At 31.6% G+C, this 12,561-nt stretch overlaps 1 protein-coding gene across 3 annotated transcripts in view; it reads right to left on the reverse strand.

Moving 5' to 3' along the window:
- LOC135132661 (mediator of RNA polymerase II transcription subunit 13) overlaps window positions 1-12,561 on the reverse strand; it is a 138,926-nt gene that overhangs the window by 74,457 nt on the left and 51,908 nt on the right. The window lies entirely within an intron of this gene.

Below are 12,561 nucleotides of genomic sequence, written 5' to 3' on the forward strand. Positions count from 1 at the left end.
GGTCCGTGGGAGATGGGTGGAAGTACGGATGGGTTCAGGTGCCGGCACGGCCTGTTGAAGAATTCGTGACGCGGCGGGGTTATACGAGGCTCGGAGCGGGAAATGGGACATAGGGATACGGAATGCGGCCGATGATTGATGATGGGTCGCTGGGACGGAGAACGACTAATTTTTAAACGTTTATTTTTGTTTACTGTCTATGTGGAATTTATTTTGATGGGTTAATTCTCCTTACGTCATCAAAAAAGAAAAATATGCATTCAGAGATCAAAATATTTCTTTAATTATTGTGCGAAACGTAAAAATTCTAAAAGAAATATATTTTTTGAAGTGACGTCATCAATTCTAGGAGAAAAATTTGCCGATTAATCAACTTTCAAGTCAAATCACCAATCACTGATTTTTGAAAAACACTACTTTATTTTTGTCGTTCAGTTAATGTTATGATGTCTAATATAAAAAAAATGATAAAAATTAGTGCACATAGCAAGACTAATAATAATGGTTACACTATTCTACGACAATGAGGATGTTTTTCTTCTCACTTTCCTTTGGTATTAAGGTGTGGCACTTTCTTAATCTACTATGTCCAACAGTGAACGGAAACCATTTCACTGTTTCATCTCTTGCATCACAAAAACTCTAAACGAAAATCTAAACAAGTGTATTTTAAAGTTCACGTTTCAAACAAAAATTCGATGCTTTCTTTAACCACGATTTATTTTTATTTGTGTTGTTTTTGAATTACCTGCAATTAAAACTTAAAAAGAAGCAAAATAAAAAATTAGCAGTTTTTGTTATTTATGTTTACAAAATATACTCCAATATTCTTAGTTAGTATATTTGTTGGACGGCATTTCCGGGAAATCCTGAGTTTCCTCGAAAAAAGAAAATTGATTTTGCGAATCTTATACTTTTTTCATGGTAACACCTGCAAATTAAATAAATCGAGTCGGATTCATAAACCACCAGTTAACCAGTTTAAGATCGCCACTTTATAAACTTTACGTAGCATTTACTATCCAAAATTTTTAGGTGACGTCATCAAAATGTTGGTGGGGACAATCAGACAAATGTTGGTTTTGTCATTCTGGCAAATTTTCGTAAGAGGAGATTGATGAAATTTTGGTTTTGAAAAAGACGTCTAAAAATTCTCAAAAAATGCTGTGGTATAGATTTAGGCGCGATGATTCCAAAAATACAACGTTTTTATGCTTCCGGAGAAAGATTTTTCAAATATTCGGTTTGAAATGCACTTTTTTTTACATTCAAAAATCCGTCACATTTTAATGGGCGATTCTGGCAAAATCGTAGGAGTTATGGTAGAACAGAGGCTGAAAGTCACTTCTGGAAGTTGAAATGCATAGGAAAATGTAATTAGTTGAGTTTCAAACGTGATCGAAAAATTTCAAAATATTCATGAGAATACAAATTGAAAAATTTTGATTTCGATAAAATTGTCTAAATATCTTCAAAAAATTCGGAGGTATAGATTTAGAAATGCTAATTTCAAAAATACAACGTTTTTGTGGTCCCGGAGAAAAATTTTGAAATATTCGGTTTAAAATGCATTTTTTTTAAATCCAAAAAATTGTCATATTTCAATAGACGATCCGCGCAAAATGATAAAGAGTTATCGAAGAAATGATGCCGAAAGCAACTTCTGAAGATCGAAATGTCCAAGAAGATGTTTGTAGAAAAATTACAAAATTTTCATAAAAGGAGATTGAAAAAATTTCAACTTTGAAAAAGCCGTCCAACAATTCCCAAAAAATTCTAGGGTATAGATTTAGGCGTGCTGACCCCAAAAATACAAAATTTTTGTAGTGCTGGAGAAAGATTTTTTAAATATTCCGTTTGAAATGTTTTTTTTTTAATCCAAAAATTCATCATAGGAGTTATCGTAGAAATGAGGCCGAAAGTCACTTCTGGAGGTCGAAATGCATAAGAAAATGTCTTTAGTTGAGTTTCAAACGTGATCGAAAAATTCCGAAATTTCCATGAGAATACAAATCGAAAAATTTTGGTTTTGATAAAGTTGTCCAAGAATCTTCAAAAAAATGCTGGGGTATAGATTTAGGAGTACTGATTTCAAAATTACAACGTTTTTATGGTCCCGGACAAAGATTTTTGAAATTTAGATTTAAAATGCATTTTTTTTTAATCCAAAAATTTGTCGTATTTCAATGGATGATCCTGGCAAAATGATAAGAGTTATCGAAGAAATAAGGCCGAAGCAACTTCTGAAGACCGAAATGTACAAGAAGATGTCTTTAATTAAGTTCCAAATGTGGTCAAAAAATTCTGAAATTTTCATGAGAAGAATACAAATTGGAAAAATTTTGGTTTTGATAATATAGTGTCTTAAAATTTTCAAAAATTTTTGGGTTATTGATTTCGACCTACTCATTACAAAAATATAACGTTTTTATGGTTGTGGAGCAAAATTTTAATAACAATCAGTTCGGAACGCATTTTTTTTAAAACCAAAAATTCATATTTTAATTCTGGAAAAATGATAGGGAGCTATTGACGAAATGACACCCAAAATAATTTAGGAGGTCGAAACAAACAAGAAAATAGTTTTAGTCAAGTTTCGAAGATGGCCATAAATTCCGAAATTTACATATAAGATTTTTGAAAAATTTGGGTATCGAAAGTGTCGTCTAAAAATTCTCAAAAAATTCTGGGATATAGAATTCGACGTGCTGAATCCACAAATATAGCGCTTTTATGATCTCGGAGCGAGATTTTAAAAATATTAGCTTTAAAATGATTTTTTTTAAATCCAAAAAATGATCATATGTCAATAGGTGATCTTGGTAAAATGCTAAGAGTTACCGAAGAAATGAGGCCGAAAGCAACTTCTGAAGATCGAAATGTACAAGAAGATGTCTACTTTAAGTATCAAATATAGTCAAAAGTTCTGAAATTTTCATGAGAATACAAATTGGAAAAATTTTGGTTTTGATAACACTGTCTAAAAATTCCCAAAAAATTTTGGGTTGTTGATTTCGACCTACTCATTACAAAAATATAAGGTTTTTATGGTCGCCGAGCAAAATTTTAAAAATATTCAGTTTGGAACGCATTTTTTTTTAAATTCCAAAAATTCATATTTCAATTATGGAAAAATTGGAGGGAGCTATTGACGAAATGGCGCCTCGAGTAATTCTTGTAAATCGAAATACACAAGAAAATTGGCTTTAGTTAAGTTTCGAAGATGGCCATAAATTACGAAATTTACATATAAGATTTTTGAAAAATTTTGGTATCGAAAGTGTCGTCTTAAAATTCTTGAAAAATTCTGGGACATGCTGAATCCGAAAATATAGCGCTCTAATGATCTCGGAGCAAGATTTTAAAAATATTAGGTTTAAAATGATTTTTTTTTTAATCCAAAAAATTGTCATATTTCAATGGGTGATTCTGGCAAAATGGTACGACTTATCGAAGAAATGAGGCCGAAAGCAATTTCTAAAAGTCGAAATGTACAAGAAGATGTTAGTTAAATTTCAAACGTGGTCAAAAAATTCTGAAATTTTTGTGGGCAGAATACAAATTTGGAAAAATGCTGGTTTTTATATCGTCTAAAAATTCTCAAAAAAAAAAAAATGTGTCATAGATTTCGACGTGCTGATTCAAAAATATAACGTTTTTATAGTTCTGGAGCAACATTTTAAAAATATTTAGTTTGGAATGCATTTTTTTTTTAATTTAAAAACTCATTTCAATTCTGGAAAAATTATTGGGAGCTATTAAAGAAATGACGCCCAAAGTAATTTTTGGGGGTCGAAATACACAATAAAATGTCTTTACTTAAGTTTCGGAACTTCAAGAAAAAATACAAAATCTTCACAAGGGGAGAAATTTTGGCTTTGAAAAAGTCGTCTAAAAATTCTCAAAAAATTTTGGATTACAGAGTTCGACGTGCTGATTCCAAAAATATAGCGTTTTTATGGTTCCGGAGCAAGGTTTTTAAAATATAAAAACTCATTTCAATGGGAGATTTTGAAAAAAAAAATGGTAGGAGTTATGGAAGCCAAAAATAACTTCTGGACGTTGAAACATTGTTCAATTTATTTTGACTTAAAATGCATTTAAAAAGACCGTAATACGAATTACATTTTCGTGACTTTTTTGGAAAAAAAAATACACTTGCTTTAAATCGCAACTTAAATAATAATTTAAATCGAAAAATTTAAACCAGTGCGACATTGCCACGTTTACAAATTTTCTTGAAATTTTTGGGCCATTTTTAACGTCAACGTTACAATATTTTATAGAGACATAAACAAAAGTACGTACTTTCTTATTGACTCAAAAAAACAACCTTAAAAATTCTAAAATATTCAATCGGAATAAGGTGGCAATATCGTAACGGAATTTCAAAAATATAATGATAATAAAGTCTATGTAAAAATATACAGGCTGTTTCACTAAAATAAAAGTAATGAGATATCGACAACGGCATATAAATGATTGGTTTAAAAACGAAAATGGGTGTGGTTTCGTCGTTGTGACGTAAAACTTATTCGTGATCTTGATTCCAATGAACCCACAGATAGCAGACTGTGGAAATCACTGTCGTACTTGTTTTATTGTTTCAAGTCAAAAATATCGTAAAAATTCTAGGAGCCAGTGAATTCGATATTTCAAGTCAAGATGGCTCTGTATCGTGCGCGTAGCGCACAGCTATTAAAGTCACAAATCCACAAAAACACGGATATCCATTTATCGTTGCAATCGAGTCTTGAATTCAAAAAGCAACGTACTACGAAAACACACAATTTATCGTTTCATTTACACTAACATACAAAATAATCCAATATAAATAAAACAAAGGTTGACGTCCAGCAATATTGATTACGAACAAAATACATAAACATCATGTTGGTTTTCACCACAAATGTTCCGATACGAATTCGTCAAAAAAAACAATCGAAAGCATTGTCTCCGATGTGATAAGGCGCCACAAAACAAATACACATCCAGTGTCACACAGATTAAGTGATTTCATTATCTCACGCTATCAACGAGCCGAAAAAAACAGCCCCACTTCCGCGTATGTTCAACTGATAATTATTTCGACGACGAAAACTAATACATTATCTGATCGAACTCCGATAGCTCTAATCCAAGACCCACAAACACTGCATCTATATATTTAGCGACAGATTAATGCCAATTTACGCCACAACAAGCGCCAAATCGACCAAACATTAATCAGTTAATCCGCATCCACCATACCCGCCAGATCTGAGCCTCGTTGGCTGCACTTAATTAAAACCGGCTCCCACTGCAAACATAAATTCGTATTGACGCTATGATCGATCTCATTATAAAGAAACGAAAATTACTCGAGTCGAAGTCGAGACGACAAACCCCATACACTCGTAAAATTCCAGATTGATCCAAATTTATTCCGTAGCCCGCGCCAAGGTTCGCAGCTCCCTTACCCCTCCCCGCATTCCTCTTCCGCCGCCGCCCCCGAATGCTCCACATGCTCCCGAAACTTTTCCTTTGGCGAGGTTCGCGCTCCGCCAAACACGGAAACGCGAACGCACCTCGGATTAATTAATTTCCACCGTGGAAAGCGTGGGCGGGAATTTCGTCGTCGCCTGCGGCTGGATTCCCCCCTCGACGTCGTTCGGGAAAAAAATCTAATATTTGTCGTCGCGACGTCTAACCGCCCTCGAAAACGCCGAGGGGTCGTCTTCGGCTGTCTTTTTTTCGGTGCGGCGTTGCCGCTGCTCAACAGACGTATTCACCGCCGGTAATTCATTGACCTTTTCTCCGTCTTCTCTTTCTTTCGGGACAGATGTTGGGTGCCCGGCTGGACTGCGTCGTGGGAGCAGCGCGGAGGTATATAGAATAGGCGTGCGCGTTGCGCGCGGGCGGCCGAAAACGTGGGTCGGGTGACGTAGCGTGACGTCGTGTGACGTCAGCCGGGGAAAGGGGAAACGCGCGCGAAACGAGGCCGGAGGTATGTTCGGAGCGTGGCGAGGCTGTTACGTCAAGGGGTCTTGTGGAAATCGAGGAATGCGAGGTGGAGTCGAGGCACTCGACTTTTAAAAGTGCAATTTAATGGGAAAATTTAGGCTTTAGACTAAACTATCCACTCTCTGGTTAATTATAGTTTTGGCAGAAACGTGGTACGGGTGATCATTCGATAAATGACGAAATATCAAGACGACGTATTGTTTATATTGAGAGCGCTCTTAGCGAATGAGTGACGAAATAAATAATGACATCTGCTGTGCTGTTTTTCAAAGTGAAGCTTTTAATGGAATGAATGAACATAAGTTAATACTGGTTGGCAAAGAAACTGACACCGAAATGATAGAAAAACGCCAAATTAATTTTTTAATTGGATCTGTTATATTAAACTAGTGAGAGCATTTTTAATTAATTGTACTTTTGCATTTTCTCGACGTTTCATGACCTCTAGAGTACGAAAAAATAAAAAAATTTAATAAACATCCCCACTAACAATTGGATTCAAAATTTACAATAGTAAATAATAGTACACACATATTTGAATTTCATAAAATGAGATTTTTCTTCACTTGTAGTTTATGAATCCGTGTTCAGTTTTTACCTTAGATTTTTGGACTCTATAATATTTTGCAATTTAACCTTGAAACTGCAAAACCGAATAGTCTGAAAACTTGCAAATGTTTTAAGATTATCGTTAATCAAAATTTATTTGTTTATTCGCTTCCAAAAAACTGATGACGTCATCTCAAAATTTTGCACTTACCAATGTAGATTTTAAAATTATTTATACAGGGCGACTCAAAAAAAAATCAATAGATAAGGCAATTTACTGTATTGATTAAAACAATTTTTTGATTTCACAATTTTTCGTTTCTTCAATTTTTCGATCTGCAAATTTTCATTTTCGATTTTTCAGTTTCTCAATTTTGAATTTTTCGATTTTTCAATTTTTTGGTTTTTCAAGTTTTTAAGTTCTTGGTTTTTATTTTTTATTTTCCCTTTATTTTTCGAATTGTGATTTTTCGATATTGCAATTTTTCATTTTCGGATTTTCAGTTTCTCGTTTATTCAAGTTTTCAAGTTCAGGGTTTTTATCTTTTATTTTCCCGACTTTTCAATTCGTATATCTTGCTTTGTTTTTCAATTTTTCAAATTTTCGATTTTTGATTTTTCAATTCCTCGATTTTCTAATTTTTAAATTTTTCAATTTTGCAATTTTTTGATTTATCAATTATGCGATTTTCCGATTTCATTAATTTTCAATATTTCAATTTTACAAGATTTGGTTTTTTCGATTTTGTCAACTTTTGATCAATCGATTTTTGGCTTTTTTTCATCAATTTTTAAATTTTTCAAAATTTTCACTTTATACGTTTACGTTTTCTCATTGTTGATTTTTCAGTTTTACGTTTCCAATTTTTGTATTCGAAAAGTTGAACAATCGAAAAATTGACAATTGAAAAACTAAAAAAAATTGAAAAAATCGAAAAACTGAAAAAACTAACAATTACAAAATCGAAAAAGCGGAAAATCGAAATACTGGAAATAAAAAAAAATGAAAAAAATTAATTAATAGAAAAACTACGAATCGAGCCGAAAAATTGGAAATTCCAAAAATTGTAAAATCAAAAACTTATGGAACCGTAAAAATTGTAAAATCGAAAAACTGTAACATTGAAACATCGAAAAATTGTAAAATTAAATATCGGGAAATCGAAAAATAGAAGAGCGAAAAATTGCAAATCTAAAAATTCAAAAATTTCACACTGAAAAAAAGAAAAATTTCAAAAAACAAAACGTTGAAAAACCGAAATTTCGAAAAAAATAAAGAACATAAAAAACCGAAACGAAGAATTGAAAAAATGAAAAATTAAAAAATCGAAAACTGAAACATTCAAAACTTCAAAAATCTAAAAAATGAGGAATTTAAAAACGAAAATTCGAAAGGTAAAATTGAAGCAACAAAAAAATTATAAAATCGGAATATTGAAAAATCTAAAAATTCTAAACATAAAGAGGATAAAAAAACAAAACGAAAAATTACAAATCAAAAATACGAAGAAATGAAAATTTTGAATATCGAAAAATTGAGAAATTGAAGAAACTAAAAACTGAAAAAATCAAAATGGAAAAAATAAAGAAACCGAAAAACCGAAACGAAAAATTGAAAATCGAAAAACTGAAAAAACGAACAATTGCCAAATCGAAAAATTGAAAACCGAAAAATCTTGATATTTTATCAAGAAATCGAAAAATTGAAAACCGAAAAATTGCAAAATCAAAAATTGAAAATTTTCACATTGACAAAAAGAAAAATTAGAAAACCAGATCGCTGAAAAACCGAAATATTGAAAAAAAATTAAAGAACACAAAAAAAAACCAAGCAAAAAAAATGAAAAACTGAAAAAACGACAAACTGAAAAAACTCAAATTGAAAAAATAAAAAAAAAACGAAACGAAAAACTGAAAAAACGAACAATTGCCAAATTGAAAACGCAGAAAATCGAGAAGTTGCAAATCGAAGAACTAAAAAAAACTGAAACACTGAAAAAATAAAAATCGCGAAAATTAAAAAATTGGACAAAAGAAAAAACGAATTAAATCGAAAAATTGGAAATTCCAAAAATTGTAAAATCGAAAACTTATGGAAGCGTCAAAATTGTAAAGTTGAAAAACTGTAATACTGAAACATCGAAAAATTGAAAGATAAAATATCAAGAAATCGAAAAATTGAAAACCGAAAAATTGCAAAATCAAAAATTGAAAAATTTCACATTGACAAAAAGAAAAATTAGAAAATCAGATCACTGAAAAACCGAAATATTGAAAAAAAAATTAAAGAACACAAAAAAACCAAACGAAGAATGAAAAATTAAAAAATCGAAAAACTGAAACATTCGAAAGATGGAAAATTGAAAAAGTGAGGAATCTAAAAACGAAAATTCGAGGAGTTGTAAAATTGCCAATCGAATAATTGAAGAAACAAAAAAAATGATAAAATGGGAACATTGAAAAATTGAAAAATTGTAAACATAAAAATAAAAAACCAAAACGAAAAATTACAGATCGAAAAGAAGAAATGAAAAATTTAAGAATCGCGAAATTGAAAAATTAAACATTGAAATCTCGAGAAATTTTAAATCGAAAAACTGCTAAATCTAAAAATTGAAGAAACAAAAAAATGATAAAATCGGAACATTGAAAAATCGAAAAATTGTAAACATAAAAATAAAAAACCAAAACGAAAAATTACAGATCGAAAATATGAAGAAATGAAAAATTTAAGAATCGCAAAATTGAGAAATTAAACACTGAAATCTCGAGAAATTTTAAACCGAAAATCTGCAAATCTAAAAATTGAAGAAACAAAAAAAATTAAAAACTGAAGAAACGAAAAACTGAAAAAATTCAAATTGAAAAAATAAAAAAAAAATAAAAAAAACCGAAACGAAAAATTGTAAATCGAAAAACTGAAAAAACGAACAACTGCCAAATCGAAAAAGCAGAAAATCGAAGAACTAAAAAGAAAAATTGAAACACTGAAAAAATAAAAATCGCGAAAATTAAAAAATTCGACAAAAGAAAAAACGAATTAAATCGAAAAATTGGAAATTCGAAAAATTGTAAAATCGGAAACTTATGGAATCGTCAAAATTGTAAAGTTGAAAAACTGTAACACTGAAACATCGGAAAATTCAAAATTTAAATACAGAGAAATTGAAAAATTGCAAATCGAGAAATTGAAAAATCCAAAAATTGAAAAATTTTACATTGAAAAGAAGAAAAATTACAAAATCAGAAAATTGAAAAACCGAAATATTAAAAAATCGAAAAACAAACATCCAAAAGTGGAAAATCGAAAGTGTGGAATTTAAAAACAAAAATTTGAGAAGTTGCAAGTAGTAAAATTGAAGAAATAAAAAAAAATTAATAATTGAATGAAAAAATGAAAACTTGACAATGGCAAAATTGAAGAAACAAAAAATTCCAAAATCGGAACATTGAAAAATCGAAAAATTGTCAACATAAATAGAATAAAAAACCAAAACGAAAAATTAAACATTGAAAACTCCAGAAATTTTAAATCGAAAAACTGCAAAATTGAAGAACCGAAAATCTGAAACAAATCAAACAGAAAAAATAAAGAAAATAAAAAAACGAAACGAAAAATTGCAAATCAAAAAACTGAGAAAACGAACAATTGCCAAATCGAAAAAGTGGAAAATCGAAGAACTAAAGAAGCGAAAAATTGAAACACGAAAATTAAAAATCGAGAAAATTAAAAATCGAAAAAATTAATGAATTGAAAAATTGAAAAAAATTAAAACCGAATTAAATCGAACAATTTGGAAGTTCCACAAATAATAAAATCGAAAACTTATGGAATCGACAAAACTGTAACATTGAAACATCGAAAAATTAAAAAACTAAATATCGAGAAATCGAAAAAGTGAAAACCGAGCAACTGCAAATCGAAAAATTGAAAAACCCAAAAACTGATAAATTTCACATTGAAAAAAAGAGGAAAAATTAGAAATCCACAACACTGAAAAAGCGAAACAGTGAAAGAAAATGAATACAAAAACCGAAACGAATAATAATTGAAGAACTGAAGAATTGAAAAATCGAAAAACTGGAACATCGAGAAGATGGAAAATCGAAAGTGAGGTATGTAAAAACGAAAATTCGAGGAATTGTATGTTGTAAAATCGAAGAAACAAAAAAAAAATTAATACATATAACTAAATGAAAGAAATGAAAAATTGACAATCGAAAAATTGTCAACAAAAGAGAATAAAAAACCGAAACGAAAAGTTAAAAATCGAAAACTCGAGAAATTTTAAATCCAAAAACTGAAGGAACAAAAGAATGAAAAATTGAAAAATGGCAAATCGAAAAATTTAAACTTAAAAACTCGAAAAATTACAAACAAAAATAAAACCATTTTTTCTAGTTTTTAACCTTGAACCGATTTTTGACTTCCATACATAACCACTCCATCGCTATAACGGATTGTATGTACACAGCTCAATTTCAGTTTTACGCCTTCGCGAATATTTACAATTAACCACATCATTACTTTCACCTCGACTGAACCATTACAAATTTTTTTCCGTTTATTTAGCATGCGTCATTTTTGATCGCGTCTTGTCGAATTCAACTGACAAACCGCAGCAACTCGTTGAATAATTTAGCGACAACTCGTTCGCATAAAAACAACACTTATGCAAAATTCGGCAGGTTTTTATTTCCGTTAGCAAAACGTTCTCATCGTCATTCTTTCCCACGCGCTCTTGTCACCCGATTTTGACTCGTCCGCACGTGTGCGTAATTGTCGCTTACGCACCTCATCGTTACCAACCTCGCGTAAAAAGGTGCACTTTTACGACATCCAGAAACATCTAAATTTTGTGAACCAGGTAATAACGTAATTTATTGGTTTTCACATTCACGGCAGTTTTAAAGTAGTTTAATCGTTTTATGGTGCCGTAAACAGACAGTTATTTACATCGTAAAAAGCGCTGACGTTTTTCGACCAGAGACGGGTTTTTCGGACCTTGTTCGTCAAAATCACGCTCGATTAATATGAAATATCGAAGGGTTTTTGGTTGAGCGGCTTTTATTTTGGTCGTAAACGAAATGAAACGGAAGAAATTCACCACGGTTAAGTAATTGTTGAATATTGTTGGTAATTGCGCATTATTGACATTGAATAATGGGATTTTATTGGCGCTGTGGAGGAAAGTACGTTTCGTGTTTTTACGTTCTGATTTTATTGTTCGATACGAGTCCCGCATAACAATACCGTTGTAATGAATTACGATTTTAGATTTGTAATTAAACTTGCCACTATGCGGCGTATTTGTTTTTTAATTTCCTTATCGGTATTTAGAGTTCATTTGCAAAACACGCGCCGTGATTTATTACTTAACGAGTTCGAGGCATTGTTGTCGTTCCGCGTAATTATGGCTTTTTAAACACTCGAAAATTAAGAGATAAAATCGTCACAGTCGCATTCTGAGGAAATCAGGAAGTCGCATCAACGTGGGCTGCAATTTCGACCGCAATTCGGCTCCAAAAACCCATAATAACCCAATCAACATTCCAGCTCGACGCTAATTCATTACAACAATTTATTAGAAAGTCGGTGCTCACTCCGGCACTCTTACGAAAATGTCACAAGTCCAACCACCCCCGCCGCCTCCGATTTCAACCCTTTTGATCCGCCCGCCCCTATTATCAACGGTATAAGCGGCCAATTTACGTCGATGTTGTGTGGGTGGAGGTACACCCTCTAGCCTTTGCGTTCCGTTCTAAATTAGGCTTCCAAGTTTCGCGAAGGTTGAAAGAAATCGGTTTTCACTTCGGCTCACTGAAGCTGAAACGGTCGACCGAAACCTTACTTTCATGTAAAATTAGCAGCAACCTTCCCAGGACTAATTTGATAACGAGACTTTTCGCTGCCGGAGTTGAATCGGAATTGTGCGATTAGGAGTGTTCGTTTTCCGGTAGGTATTTGAGCCGAGATCAATGCGACGATAAGGTGAGAGAGAAACAGTG

The sequence above is a fragment of the Zophobas morio genome, unplaced genomic scaffold (genome assembly GCF_036711695.1).
Source record: "Zophobas morio isolate AGI-343-1 ecotype UQ-CSIRO unplaced genomic scaffold, CSIRO_AGI_Zmor_V1 ptg000021l, whole genome shotgun sequence".
Classification (NCBI taxonomy): domain Eukaryota; kingdom Metazoa; phylum Arthropoda; class Insecta; order Coleoptera; family Tenebrionidae; genus Zophobas; species Zophobas morio.